Source organism: Nyctereutes procyonoides, unplaced genomic scaffold (genome assembly GCF_905146905.1).
Source record: "Nyctereutes procyonoides isolate TBG_1078 unplaced genomic scaffold, NYPRO_anot_genome, whole genome shotgun sequence".
Taxonomy (NCBI): Eukaryota; Metazoa; Chordata; class Mammalia; order Carnivora; family Canidae; genus Nyctereutes; species Nyctereutes procyonoides.
In genome coordinates this window covers 18465513-18481076 of record NW_026575020.1, presented here as the reverse complement: position 1 = coordinate 18481076, position 15564 = coordinate 18465513, and the positions used below count along the sequence as shown (strand labels likewise).

Below are 15564 nucleotides of genomic sequence, written 5' to 3'. Positions count from 1 at the left end.
GGCCAGAGGGCTGGCTGTGCTCCCTTCCCCCATAGGGGTTTTTCCTCAGAGCCCAAAGGGCAGCCTACAGAAGCCCTGCGCTCTCCTCCCCTTAGCTGTGTGACCCTGGACCAGACATTTAGCTTCTTGGAGCCTCAGCTTCCTCATCTAGAAAATGGGCGTGAGCACAAAGAGGTAAAGTGCTGTGATGAGAATGACACATGCACTCGCATTTGGAAGAGCTTTGTGGAGGATAAAGGGCTTCACAGACAAGAGGCTCCGACAATTTGAATTATTTTAGTACTATTGTTATCGGGAAGAAGAGCGGAGACTCAAACCTGTGACCCTGAGACCAGTGCTGGGACCCTTCCCCTCCGGGCTCCTGGCATCTGCTCTGAGCTGGATTTTCCAAAACAAGGTCCACCAAGGCGTGGAACAACTGGGACAAGAGGCAGAGAAGGGCATGTGGGTGCGTGTGTGTGCACTTGTGTGTGAACACCGCGTGGGTGTGGGCCTGTGTGTGTGTGTGTGTGTGTGTGTGTATCTGTCTGCCCCGGGGTAAGGGAGGGGAGGGGATGGAGGGAAGAAAGGAAGAAGCGAGAAGAAAAGCAGAAAAGCACAGGGAAGAGAAGGACTGAGGTATTCGGTTACATGATCTAAATTCTAATCAAACATCATTTAAAGCGTGTTTTATTTCAGCCTCGGGAGAGCCGGTCCCTCCTGGCTGCTCACCATGGCAACGGGCCGCTCATTTCAGAAGTGTCATGCCACATTATCGTCCTGCCGCCTCACACGCTCTCCCCGCCTGACAACTTCGCTCTGCCCCTCGCGACAACCAGCCCCTCTCCGCCGGTTTATTTTTGGTGTCAGCCAGCCCCCCTCCCCTGCCCCCTCCCCGTCGACAGTGGATTGAAAGACAACCCCAGCCCTCCAGCCGGTGAGCATCGCAGCCTGTTTGGTGATAAGAGATAATTTCAGGAGATATTTGCTTACACGCATATGAACAATTTGCTGCATTAAGACAATTCCGCTGGTATGTGGGGACAGGGAGGGGGTGGCGGGTGCTCAAGCTGACAACACCCCAGGAAAGAGGAGGGAGTGGCATCCCTCAATACTCAGGACCCCTCCAAACTGGGGGTCCAATGAGATTCTCATCTGGCGGCCTTCCCTAGCATCATCTGGAGGCCTGCCACTGACTCGCTGGCTGTGTGACCTCATACAAGTCACTCCTCTTCTCTGTGCCTCCCTCTCCTTAGCTCTCAGAAGACTGGGTTGGACCAGCTGCAGTCTGGATCCCTAACAGGCGTTGCACTGGACAAATCAAAGATTCTAAGGACCAGGGTGGGCACAGCAGAATGCTGAGGACCCGGAAAGAGAACCCTGGTCTCATCACCAAAGTGAAGACCAATGAAAGGGAAATAAGTTAGCCCAACATAGCCCACCTCCATCCATGTGACTGGCCGAGATCAGAAATGGTGGTGGTGGGGTTGGGGATCCTGAAGCTCCCCACTCCGACCTTATCCTGGGAAGGGCTTTTCAGGAAACATGCATGCCTGCACTCTGCCTGGCATTCTTCACAGGACAAGTGACATCTCTAAAGACACTGACTCCCTCTCTGGCATGCCTGCATGCACACACATGCATCTTCCCAGATCCAAGGCTAGGTGGGAACACAAAGGCAGATTGAGAAAAGTTGGGAAGGAGAGGTGTACCCTGAAACCCCAGGTAGGAAATAGGACCCCTCAAGCTCAGGGCTGAAAGGCTAGATGGCTCCATCCTGATGCCTTTACCCACTTAAAGCCAAGAAGAGTAAGAGCTGCGTCTACTGAGGGCTTTCGGGGTTTAGAAGCTCCTCTCTACATGCTGTGACTGATGCCTTCACCCACTTAAAGCCAAGAACAGTAAGAGGGCTTCCAGGAGGGATGCCTGGGTGGCTCAGTGGTTGAGCATCTACCTTCGGCTCAGGGCATGATGGGGGGGGGGCTGAGATCAAGCCCCGCAATGGGCTCCTTACAGGGAGCTTGCTTCTCCCTCTGCCTATGTTTCTGCCTCTCTCTCTTTTTCTGTGTCTTTCATGAATAAATAAATAAAATCTAAAAAAAAAAAAAAAAAGCGAGCTTCCAGGAGCCAGACCCTGCTTGTGCTGAAATTAAGTGTTTGGAAGCCTCTCTCTGCATGCTGTGACCTCCTGGCCAGCCCCATGGGTGCTGAAAGCAGACCTGGGAGAGTCTCAGCATGATGGGAGTCTGTGCCTCTGTTTACTCCTCTGTCAGATGGGGTTAATAATAGTTCCTACTGCGTTACAGTGGTGGGCAGGATTAAGGGAAGCCTTATAGCACAGTCTGCAGCACACGGTAGGTATTCACTAAATAGTAACTAATAGAAACTGTCATAGTCATTGGGGTCTGAGGAATAAGGGCTTTCTGATATTGGGCCCATCTTCACTACCATCTCAGCCTGCTGTGCAGCTGGGTCCTACGACTAGCTTGGCTCCCACCCAGGCCCTGACCTAGGGAGGATGGACTCCCTGGGATGTCTATACCTGCCTTCCACCCCTATAGAATGTCTGCTTGGTTTCTTTGGCCCCTCTAGCAGTGTTTTAGACCATGAAAAGATAGCCTCTCTCCCATCCAGGCCATCTTCTTCTGAGACCCTCAGAATCTATAGCCCCTCAGGTCACAGCCTATAGAGTGACCCTATTCCTCTGTCTTGCCTTTGCCTCCTGTCTACCCAGAGTTAAAGGTAACCTCAACCAGGAGCACAGAGAGCACCTGAGAACTCAGACCTCCACTCACCTCACCCAGTTACTCTCTGCTCTGACCAGGAGGTAAATGCCAGCTTCCTTTCCCATTGAGCTCTGGGTGGGTTCCCCTCCCCTCCCCCAAGACCCAGACAGTGGAGCAAAGAGGCAGCAAGCTACAGAGAGAAGAATCTTTAGGGTAAGTGGAACTCAGATCCAAGTCCAGCGCTACCACCTGTCAGCAACGGAGTCTTAGAACAAGGGACCAGCCTCAGTTCTCACCTATAAAATGGGGGTAACAACACACACTTCACACAGGGTTGCTGGCATGATTAAAGGTATACATAACACACAGTAGGTGCCCCCAAAAGGCAGCTCTTATGAATAGTAATAACCAAAGCTGCCCTGAGTGGAGCCAGAGAGCAGTTTCCCTTCCCCTGGCTTGAGACCTCTGTGAAGGCTGGCAGTGCAAGAAGGCTTCCCCGCCCAAGACCTGGATCCCTGGGCTTCCTCTTCCCCCACCTCCTCCCCACCTCCTTCCTTGTGCTAGGCAGCCCTGCTGCAGGTCTGGAAAGTGATGGGCTGGAGACTATCCTGTCAGGTTGTTATGCCCCTGCTCAAGCAATGCACACATACCCCAGCTTGATCCTCTTTCTTCTTCCCTCTCTTTCTCAGCAAAATAACAAACTGAATTAAGTTACTCATCTCAGCACTGCACTCACATGTGCTTGACTCAGAACCAGTAGGCTCAAGGGGCAGCACCACAGTGGGGGGGGGGGGGGGCGTTCCCAGGCAAGGAAGTCTGGGTCCAAAGAAGGAAGGAGTAGAGTAGTCAGGATGAAGTGTTGCCTAATCACACCCACATTTCCGGATTTTTTAAAAATATCAAGAGCATGTGTTATTTTTATAACCACAACCCCGAACAGCAGGAGGTTTGCTGGAGGCCTCATTCCCCGCCCCCCACCCTCATCTAGATCCCAGAGCTCGGGGATCCCTGGGTGGCGCAGCGGTTTGGCGCCTGCCTTTGGCCCAGGGCGCAATCCTGGAGACCCGGGATCAAATCCCACGTCGGGCTCCCGGTGCATGGAGCCTGCTTCTCCCTCTGCCTATGTCTTTGCCTCTCTCTCTCTCTCAATCTGTGTGACTATCATAAAATAAATAAATAAATAAATAAATAAATAAATAAATAAATAAATAAATAAATAAATAAAAATAGATCCCAGAGCTCTTGAAGGCAATACATTGGGCAAGAGAGGGTTCCCCACAGACTCAGAAGTCTCCTGGATCGGTGTCCCCAGCCTCCTCACCCCTTCCCTGTTCAGGCTTTCAGCAGGTCCCTTAACCTCCTTGGCCTCAATTTCCACATCTGCATCGTGGACATAAGGTAGGCCCTGCTCAGGAGCCCCATGAGGAGTTAAGATGGGGTATGTGAGCTCTCCGCACCTCAGGCAGCACCCAGGAGGTGCCTCCCACCCACCCCTCTCCCGACAGAAGCAGAACCCCGCCCCCCCCGCCTCCCCCCTCCCACACACCCGCAAATGTCCGGGCCAAATGTAACCTCAGCTGCCCTCCCCAGCAGGGCAGCTGAGGGTGGAGGCCAGACTTCGGGAGCAGTCCAGGGCGCCCCTAGCCTCCCCCCTAGGAGGGGAGGGGAGGGAGCGGCTGGAGCGGCAGCCCAGGGACCGGGGCTCCAGTCCAGGGAGGGTGGGCGGGAGTGCCCACCCGCACCCCGCCAGGGCCTTGGGGGGAAGGGCAGGGGCGGGCGCCGCCGGCTCACCTTCTGACGGTGAAATGTGGCCATTTACCTTCACGCTCCAATGCCAGCACCTAAATCACTGTCGCAGCGCCCGCGCTCAAGGTTGCTCCCGAGCGGCCGCCAACAAAGCCGCCGCCGGCCCCCCGCCGCCGCCGGGAGCCCCGAGGAGGGGACGCCCCCGGGCCACGGCGGCGCCCCGCCCTCCCGGCCTCCCGGCTCCCCGGCTCCCGGCTCCCGGCTCCCCGGCCTCCCGGCTCCCCGGCCTCCGGCCCCGGCCTCCCCGGCTCCCGGCTCCCGGCCTCGTTGCTCCCTCTCCTGCCCCAAACACGCGTCTTGGGGGCCGGGCGACCACGGCGCCCGCTCCAAACTCAGCAGGGGCCTGGCGCTGGGCCTGGGCGCGGAGCGGGGCGGTGGCAGAGCCGGGTGCGGGGCCATCGCGCTCGCAGGTGCGCCTGCAGGTGCGCCCTCCGCCCAGCCGCCGGCCCGGGGTGTGACCTGGTAACTACCTCCTGAACGTCACTCACAAGCAGCGAGCGTGCGAGCGTGCGTGGTAAAAGTGCTAATCTGCCGAAGGTGACCGTTTAGCCCACACGGGCGGCTCCGTTGTGACAGGGCTGCATTAGCCCCGCTCCCTTCCTTCACCCCTTTCCCTGGTCCTGCCTCCAGAGGGGGCGGGGTGGGGGGGCGGGATGCGGGAGAGACCCCAGGTCCTGGTCCCGCAGGACATCTGAGGCCTCTTTGGAGAAGGGGGAGCAGGTGTGGGCGCTGGGACCTGGAACCAGAGCCGTGAGAGGAGGAGGTCTCCATCCCCACCCCCCTTGCCACCTGAGGGGTCCCCACCCTCCAGTCTGTCGTGGGAGGGGGTCAGCCCAGAGGGAAATGAAAAGAACATCTGCCCTGGAAGGGAGAGGAAGGCACACGCATCCCCAATCCACACCGCCCACCAGGATGAGGCCCCGTGCCCAGTCTGGAGCTGAGGCTCCCCGGGGTGCCAAGGGGCCTTCATCCTCCCAGCACACTGCAGTGACCGCTCACTCTGCCTCACATCTCTTCATCTGTATCTGATTTCTGCTTCCTCCATGTGGGTGAGTGGGATTGGTACCCCCACGCCCCCCATCTGACTGAGGATTCCCCCGGGGACAGAAATTGCTTTCCCCACCAGACTGGAGGTCCCCAGAATAGAGGCATCTGTCTCCCCCATCCGATGGAGGATCCCCCTCAGGTCAAGAGCTGTGTGCCTCCCCTCCAGACCACAGGGTCCTCACCAGGATGCTACTGTCCACAGTTGACCTCGTGTTCAAAGCCCTACTAGGGTCCTGTCCTGCTCCTAGACACTGTGGCCTTAAGGAGCCCTTAAGTCTGGGCACAGAAGCAGCTTCATCAGGTCTTAGCTCTGTGACTTTGAGCAAGTCACATGACCTCTGGAGAGAATACTGCCACTGCTCAGGGTCTTATGAGGCTCTGGTGAAAAGGCCTAGCCCAGGGCCTGGCATAGAGCAGGCATTCAGTAACTGCTCCCTCATTCCCTTCCTCTCATCAGTCTGGGAAGTATGTTCCAAGCCGGCTCTGTCCGCTTGGGCTGAGAAGACAGAGGTGAGCTGGGGTTGGAAAGGAGCACCCACCAAACACACACACACACCCTCCCATCAAGCAACTGGATAGTGGCCTTGTTCGTTAGGGGACGGGGCGATGGCAAGGAGTTAAATGTATTAAGCAATTTACAATTAATATAGAAGTCATTCCAGAGATAGCTACTAGAAAGAGTACAACAGGGCAATTAACCCACTAATACACTAGGCTATTACATCGCTATGTCTCTTATTTTAGCCCGAGGTGATTTGAAACGCATTGGATTAGAGGATATTACAGCAGATAGCATGAAAAATAGCTTAATGTAATGAGCCATCCCGTGATGTCTGCTATTAAAGATGATTTGCAGTTGAAAACTACAACATACAGTAGTTCAGCTATTTGAGGACCAAGGGGGTGGGGGCTGGGGCGGTGCTGTTAACCCTTCCGTCCTTCTAGCTGCCCCACCCCCACCAGGCCCTCTACCACCTTCATGCCAGGATCATCAAGTGCATCTTATTAGGCGACAATGGCTTCATTGGGAGATTGGAGATTGGAGACCCGAGGTTGATAAAGAACCAATAATCTGCTAATAACCTTTAAAAAATAGATTCCCCCAGGGAGCTGTACTAATGGGCTGAGGCTAGGGAGGGAGGTTGATTGGCAACTGGGCAGCTAATGTGGAGAAGGGTGTGGGACGGGGAGGGGGCTTCTCTGGAGGAAGGTCCCCATGCCCCCCCACACACACACTCGGCTGAAAGGTGTACGGGTCATGGACTGCCAGTTAGGAGCTGTGCCTAGATAGACGTGTGTGAATAATTACAATACACAAAACTGATTTTTTTTCTATTTAGCTGACCTTTGTAAGGCAGGTCACAGTTTTTAATTTTCACTTGTATTAGTTCTCTGAGCTTTTCAGGCATCCAGAGAGGTAGGTAGTATTAATACCTTCCATGTACAGGGCATCTGACTCACAGCGAGCAAGTAACTTCGCCAGAGTTAATGCAGCCTGTTACATAATAAAACAGGAATCACTGAGAGTTTCTTTTTATTTCAAAGCCCGTGGTTAAAACTATACAACTCCAGCTATCACTGTGCTCTACTCGAGAAAGCTCTGCCTACCCCAAGCTTACAAAGGCCTTTTTCCATGTGTTCTTCCAGAAGTTTTATTGCTTTTCCATCTTACATTTAGGTCTATGCTCCAGTTTGAGTTAACTTCTGTGCATGGTGTGAGGTGAGGTTTGATGTTTTTTTTTTTTTTTTTGCAATTGGACTATGAGTGCATTTGCACATCCACATGTCTGAATACATGCATGTACACACATCTGCTGGCTGCCATTCAGAGGTAGTGGCCTCATCTGGAGGCGCACATGCAGAGACCATCTAAGGCAGACCCACAGAAGATCCTGGCTCCATCTGCCCGGTGGGCGAGAAGAGTGGGTGAGTACCCAGGATGGGCATGTGTACACAGGCTTGCTTTGGTCAGTGTACACATGTGTTGGTATATGGGGGTGCCTGGGCGTGTGTCAGACCATGGATGTTCACAGCTCTGAGTGTCACTAGGCATACCTGTGTGTGTTCAGCAGTATGGGGGCATGTCATTGTCATAGCTGAATATGTGTGTATGTGTGTGCACCCACCACTGGCAGGTGTGGTATTGTGTGTCTGTGTGTGCAAATCACTGTGCATGAGTATTAGGGTGTGTGTGTGTGTGTGTGTGTGTGTGTGTGTCACTGTGCCCATGTGTTGCTGTGTGTCTGCACCTCCCCAGGCGCTGCCACCTCTGACAGCTGTAGGGCCAGCCGGGAACGGCCCCCGCTCCCCCCCTCACTGCTGTCTTTTATCATCATTTGCCAGGAAAGGGAGCCCAGGAGGACGGTGATAAATAAGGACCACTTAAAATACGAGACGACCACTCTGACTTTGGGGAATATTTCTTCTGTGGAGCAGCTGGTGCCGCCTCTGTCCTTGTGGAAAGGGGTCCCAGGGGCCTCCAGCCCCTGCCCAGCCTCTTTCCTCTCTGCCCCCTCCCCTGCCCATGCCCTAGCATCTCTGGTCTCGGAGGCCTTAGGCACCCCAGGGAGGGAAGTAGAAGGAGACCCACTTGGAAACCAATGCAGGTAGAGAAAGGCAGGCCCTCAGTTTACCCTTCTCACTGGCTCTGTGGAATACTGAGAATCATGGAAGAAGAACCCCTGGGCTAGGAAGGGACCAGGAGAGGATTGGAGAGCACAGGGCCTCAACCTCATGGAGTCCCCTTCCAAGCTCAGGTGAAGGAATGATTGGGGGTCCAGAGAGCTGAGATACACAGAGACACATGGATACACACCAGTCACATGATTGTGAGCCAAGCCCTAAGAGAAAGACACAAAGACACTCATCCCAAGAAGAGATATAATGTACACACATACCGAACTTGCTATACAAAGACACAGACACGAGCAAAAGACTGTGTTCTTTTGTTAAGGCTCGTTCTGGGAAGAGATGAGCTCTGGCAAGAAGAGGAGGAGAAAGAAGAGAAAGGAAGTGAAGAAGGAGTGAAAAAAGGGGAGCAAATACAAAGCCATAGATGTGAAGGACCCACAACCTCATCTGGACAGAGGTGGCCCTCTGCAGGAGGAGGAGGGGGACCCAGGGTGGAGGTTGCTCGCTGCCCAAGTCCAGCCTTCCCTGCACTGGCACAGCCATGGCCTGTGAGGAGGCTCTGTCCACCTGGTTCACAGAAAAGCACCCTTAACCACCACACACAGTCCCCGCCATCCCCAGGCTGGGTCCTCTCAGAGGGGTCACCTTTTCCTGATTCTTACAGAGGTGCATTCTGAGCTAGCCAGGCCTGACGGAGGGGCTCTCCAACTCTGCCGGTGAGACATTATTTCCTTAAAAATTAAAAAAAAAAATGAAAGAGAGGTAAGGAAATAGAAACTGAGACAGGGAAAAAGAAGAAGAAAAAGGAAAAATGAACGAAGAGGAAGAGGAGGAGTCTGTGGTAGGGATCATCCTCAGAGGCTTTTCTAATCAAAGAACTTGTCACTGTCACTCTGCTAGTTGAGATGCCAAGACCCATCTGGGCCCACCAGCATCTGGGGTTGGGGGCAAGGGATGAATCAGGATTAACAGGTCACACACACACACACACACACACAAACACACACACACACTTCCTCTTCCATGCCCACCCTGTGTTCCTTCTCAGCCCATCCCAGGTGGCCAGGGACCTGTCATATCTCATTTCTTTCCCCCAGAACTAGTGATGGGAGCTGCAGGGTAGAGTGAGCCTATCCAAGCTGACCTTTTCTCCCTTGATTTCCCTCCCAAACTCCTCAGCCATCAGCCAACCTCGCACTCATTCCTCAACCTAACACCTCATTTCCCGTGACTCCCCCTAAACATAGAAAGCCATGTCACCACCCATCAGGGGCTATCCCTGGGAGGAGGAAGGGCAGCATGCAGAGCCAGCCTCCTTTCTCATCCAGAGCTTTCAAGTCCCAAGCTCCCACAGATGAACACCCTAGGGTCCACCAGAGGTTCAGATCTCTGAGGGTCTGCCCTGGCCCCAGTCCTCCCAAACATTTTCTAAGTGCCTGGAACACCTTTCCAGCTCACCCACTCTGTGGAACAGAAAGTGGAGGAGGACTAACCTTTACTGAGAATCTACACTGGGTGCTATGGGCCCCAAGTCGTGGCTATATTAACTGTTGTTCACAAGTCTTAGCTCAGATGAGAACATCTCAACCATAACAGGGAAAACAGGGAAAGCCTCACAGCTAATAAGAAGCACTGGTCTCTCGCCTTCAAATCCTCTTTCTCCATAGCGTCAGACTTTCTCCTTGAACTTCCCCTCCACCCAATCCTCTCAATTTGATCAGTGGAGGCATACCCTGTGCTTGGCACTCTGCTAAACCTGTTATTGCATTCCACCTTACGCTCACCCCAAAGAAGGCTTCTCTTATGAGCCCCATTTCACAGATGAGGATACTGAGGATCAGAGAGATTAAGTGACTTGCACTAGGCAACACAGCCTGGGAATGGCAGAGCCAGGACTCAAACCAGATCTCCTGCCTCCTAATTAATGCACCTTGCCCAATATGATGATCACACGATCCTGCCACTGCGCTTAGAGCCCAGAGCCAGCAGCAGGACCCCCCAGCCCAGACCCCTCTACTCCCCAGGGCCAGAGGAGAGAGATTAAAGGGTGGGGTGCTCAGGCCTCAGCCGACAAAGAGGAAGGGGTATCAGGGTCGAGCACTAAGCGTCCTCTATCTTCCCAAGAGCGCCGGCCCCATTGTCCCCACAAGTGCCCTCAGATTGTCAGAGCCGGGGCCTCATCTGGCCCTCAGAATATATGGCCACGGAATAATATGACGGTTGGGGGAGGAGGGGTGGGAGGCTGGGGTGGAGGGGCAAATGAAGAAGGATCTGCACAGCCCCCAGAAGAAAACTTAATAGTCTGGGGGCTCCCTTGGGTCCTTCTCATTAAAAAAAAAAATCTCTATTTAAATGCAAATTTGTGCTGGAGCTCGGATGGGTTGGCGGGAGGCAGAGAAGCATCCAGACGCTGACATAGACCAGCCATTGGACCCAGCTCCCCAGTCTCAGTCTTGCCTTGTAATCTGGGGCCTGTGCTCAGAAGTTAGCTCCATCCTCAAAGATCACCCCCTCCCTGCTGCCCTGAAAAGCCTCGTTCAGTTTAACCCTTCACTACCCCTGTCTGTGTATGTCTGTCTGCCTCTCTCTCACTCTCTCTCTCTCTCTCTCTCTCACACACACACACACACACACACGCATGCACACACTCCCTCTAAACTCTAAATAGAAATGAATCATGGAAAAAAAAAAAAGAAATGAGTCATGGGGGTGAGGGTGGCAAGCTGTAAACCTTGATTATAGTTTTCATCCTAAACCCAGAAAGGGGAAGAGTCTGATCCCAGTCCTCCTACACACACACACACACACCTTCCTCCAAGGAAAGAACTTCTGTTCGAAGAAGAGGAACAGAACCTGAAACACTTGTACCTAGTTTTGGCCCAGCCCTCTATTTCTCTTTCTCTCTCTTCTCTCTCTCTCTCTCTCTCTCTCTCTCTCTCTCTCTCTCTCTCTCACACACACACACACACACACACACATCAGGTTTCAAACTACACAACTACACAACAGCCTTCAAATCTGATTCTTATGCAGAAAGCAGACAAGGAGTAGGGGATGGAGGAGTTGGCAGTTGGGATCCACACCTGCCCAGCACTCATATCCTGTCCCTGTCCACCTCCCATGGATCCCTGTGCTCCCTCAGCTTCAACAAACCCCTCATCCTGAGCTCCCTCCCACCCTACCCACCCCCCAACCCCCCAACCCCACCTCTCCAAGCCCATTACTTCCAGGGATAATTATGTGGGTGATTCGCTGGCCCTGAAGAGCTCTTCAGTGGTACTAACTCAGGGTGAGGGAGAAGGAGGGGGGTTGCCCCTGGTTACCACCCTGCTCTACCCCCTTCCTCCCTCACACCAGTGAGGGTGTGATTCAGGGGGAGTCAAGAAAGGAGATGCTATATAAATCCATCTAGTACACAGATACAGGCACTTGCCCCCAAACTTTCATATTTCCATTTCTAGTATTGTCAGGGGAAACTGAGCAAGAGCCTCCCCTTAGGGGAGGTGCAGGTGACCCTCTGGCTGAGAATCTCCAACATTCCCCAGCTGGGCCTGCCTCCTCCACAGCCTCCCTCCCTTCCTTTCTCTGTCCTCTGCCATCCCTCGGACTTTTGCTGATACTGCTCCAAGTTGGTGGGATGAGCCTCTTCACCATTCCACTGCAGGGAGATCCATGGAGAGAGGAGGTTCAGGAGTAGAGTGGAGTGGGGGTACCCAGAAGACCCCTTACAACTTCTGGCCCAAACCCAAATTTTAGGCTTATCTGGTCATGCCCTTGGCAGCTGTTGAGCAGAAGGTAGAATCATGGTCAGTTCACCCATTGCCTACCTTCCCATGCTCGTGGCCTGCACTGGTCTCTCCTCTGGACATCACAGGGTTCTTGGCATCAGGGGGTTCTGACCAAGAGTGGTCAGAGGAAGTGCGAACACTCTGAGTGCCATGAGACAGAGCAGGGGCTGGAGGTCAGGAAGAGGGAAAGACACCTCCTGCCTCCTTCAGAGAAACCCTGAGAAAGAAGCAAACAACCTGGAAGAGAGAAGGAGGGCTCACAGGGACTTGTGGCTAGTTAATCCTCTCCTGAGAGAGAACTGAGCCCAGAGAGGGAAAGGAATTGCCTTAGGTCACACAGAGTCACAGATGAGAGAAGGCTGACACCTGGTTTCTTGACTCCAAAGCAATGGGCTGATTTCAATTTGATGGGAAGATATATACCTCATATATCTCGTATGTGCTTACACACACACACACACACACACACACACAGTACTGCCCACGACATAGAAAGTCTGCATGTATTTGTTCACATAACTGAGTCAGTATCTAAAATTGGCAGTTTGGGGGCTCCTGGGTGGCTCGGTTGCTTAAGTGTCCCTTTGGCTCAGGTTGTGATCCCAGAGTCCTGGGATCAAGCCCTGCTCAGTGGGGAGCCTACTTCTCCCTCTGTCCCTCCCCCTGCTCATGCTCCTGCTCTCTCTCTCTCTCTCTCTCTCTTGCTCTATCAAATATAAATAAACTCTTTAAAAAAACAAATAAAATTGGCAGTTTGTCTGCCTACATGTTTGTGATGTTTGTGGGTATGAGCACTTCTATGCACATGGGGCCAGGTAACACGTGTAGGCAGGTGTGTGCAGGAGGGCAGAGCATGTACCTTTGCCTGTGGATTGAGGAGCAGAGGCCTCCCCAGCCCCACCTGCAGGGGCCACTGTGTCCAGAGCATCTCCCAGGGCTGTCTCCAGGTGCCAGGCTGAGCCTGCTGGGCAGACTCCTACCCTCAAACATGCCCCAACCACTGCTGTTCAGCAGCTTCCTTCCAGAGGACCCTCCCTAGAGGTGGGGCTGCTCTTGCCCACTCCTAAGATGATGGTAGAAACAATTAACTGGCAGAGATGGCTCATACCCAAAGGAAAACATTTCTAGGTATGATATTACAACCTCACCTCAAAAATGGGACTTCACCATGAGGAAATATAGTTTATTAGAAGACACATTTTCTTTTAATTTAATTATATCATTTTTGGCATTTTTTTAAGTGGTATGGAGAGGGGGGAGGGGCTAAGATGTTGAAATCAATCCCTTACATTTCCTTCGTACTCACTGACCACCAGGACCAGGGGCTATAAATGAGAAGACATCTGTGAGAGTTTTGGGAACAGGTCAGACCCACCTCTGTCCATGAGCCCCCTCATAAAACACAGTCACAGAGGAGGTAGTGTCAGGAACCACAGGGCAGAGGAACTGAGAAGAGATGGCTACAGCCACCTTGGGAGACAGCAGGGGGTCTAGGCCTACCTCAGGTGGTCCATCTCACCCACTGACTCAGGCTATGGCATTCTCCTCCTGCCCTCTGCCCGACATGCACACATGCATACAGACTCACACTCACACACACAGTCACCACACACACCCGCACACACTCACACTATGGACGGTCCAGGAAGGCCAGACAGAACTCAAAAGTCAGACCCCAACCCTATAAATAGTCCCAGAAAAAGGAAAATAAGGTTCCTCCACTTAACTGCCAACAGCCCGCTTGCCCTGATCCCCCCAGACTTCAATTTCCCCATCTTTCATGGAGGTGAATTAGATGGTTTATAAGACCCTTTCCAGATTTAACCCTCTCTGCCTTAAGTCACCTGTCCCAGGTGTCCTTCCTCCTGGGCGTCCCCAAGGAGTAAGAAGCAGGCTCTGGTATCCAGCCGTCATGGGCTCCACCATCTCCACCCACCACTTGCTAAGTGTGTGATCTAGGGCAAGTGACCGCCATCTCTCCATGCTACTGTTTCCACATCCATAAGATAGGAAGAGCTACTATCCCATGAAGATGTCAGCCAAATCCTCTGCCTATGGTAAGGGTGGAACTGGAACTTGTGGTCTCTATCACACTCATTAATTCCCCAGAAGAGACTGTGAAAGGCCCATGAATACTCTCCAGGGATGAATCCAGCAAATGCTGGCCAAAAGCAGACAAATTAGCAGGGTTCTCCTCTTTGAGGACCTCATCCTCTCTCCATCCTAGCGCTGGGCATGACCTCTTCCACCCTCAATCCCATGACCACATGACCCCATGACCAACTCAATCACCTCTTCCATTTCCATCCTCCTCCCCAGGTCCAGGGACCACAGGGCAGCCACAGAAACCCAAGTGCTTAGGTCTCCAGCCCAAAGTGCCCGGTGCTACCCAGAAGTGGGGGGTGGCCGGGGGCAGAGGGAGGCAGTGAGACAGCTATGGCAACTGCAAATCTCCCCACTTAGGTACTAATGTAGTAAGTCCTATCAAGACACAGTGAAACAGGGCGTAATTTTTGCAGAAAACAATGCAGGTGATGTATGCCCAGGACTGGCACACAATAAAACTGTAGTGGCACGCAGAAAAAATGCACCCAGTCAATACAATAAAATCAGCACAAATACACCCGTGTAAAGCAAATAAATCTCCCAATCCAAATATTTTACAGCATGCACACCACAAGGAAGAAAGTGGAGAAGTATGTGTATCTGCACCGTTCAAGTTTTTTCCCAGAAATCTCTAGGGGAAATAAACAAAATGACCAGTGAGCCCCCTTACCCAGACCACCCTCCAAAATACACACACACACTCACACACACACACACACACACACACACAGGGCTGGTTTGCATTTCTGGCCTCAGACCGTTGTGGTCTGGCACAGCGACTGGGGGCTGGAGGCCCCCAAATTACCATTCATCTGGCCTTGTTGTGGAAATTTTCAAGGGATTTGCAGTAATTATATGACAAAATGCTTGCAAATCTCACTCATTGCTGAACAGAAACAGGCGGGTCAGGGATTGAACACTTTCAGCTGGGTAATTTGTAAATGTCAATCAGGCACCGGGGCAGAGAGAGAGAGAGAGAGAGAGAGAGAGACACACACACACACACACACACAGGAAAAAACAGAAAAATACTGTAGCAACCTCAGTGTAGGAGGCCTCTTCATCCTCCAGAACCCAGGGCTGGAAAGGCTCAGGCCAGAGGCAAGGCAGGAGGAAGAAGAGAGGGAGGCAGGGAGAGAAAGACAGGGGAGGGGAAGAGGGGGAAGAGAGGGAGGAGGGGGAGGAGGGAGGGGGAGGACAAAGGGGAGGAAGAGGGGGGAGAAGGGGAAAGAAGAGGAGGAGGGAGAAGGGGGGAGGGGGAAGGGGAGGAGGAGGAAAGGGAGCCCAGAATCAGCCACAGAAAAGAGGCTGGGATGAGAGGGGAGGAGGGGTTGTGGATGGAGAATGAAGAGAGTGAATCAGGAAAACAGTTTAAATAAGACCAGGCAAGATTAAATTAACTGATACATACATTCTAAGAGGTAGGTCGCGGGAGCAGCCATAAATACCAGCTCCCTATCTCCCCTGCTCAAGACAGCAGG

At 52.9% G+C, this 15564-nt stretch overlaps 1 long non-coding RNA gene across 1 annotated transcript in view; it reads right to left on the bottom strand.

The window, feature by feature from the left end:
• Window positions 1-15564, bottom strand: part of LOC129511567 (uncharacterized) — a 49188-nt gene that overhangs the window by 9989 nt on the left and 23635 nt on the right. The gene's annotated exons all lie outside the window — the stretch shown is intronic.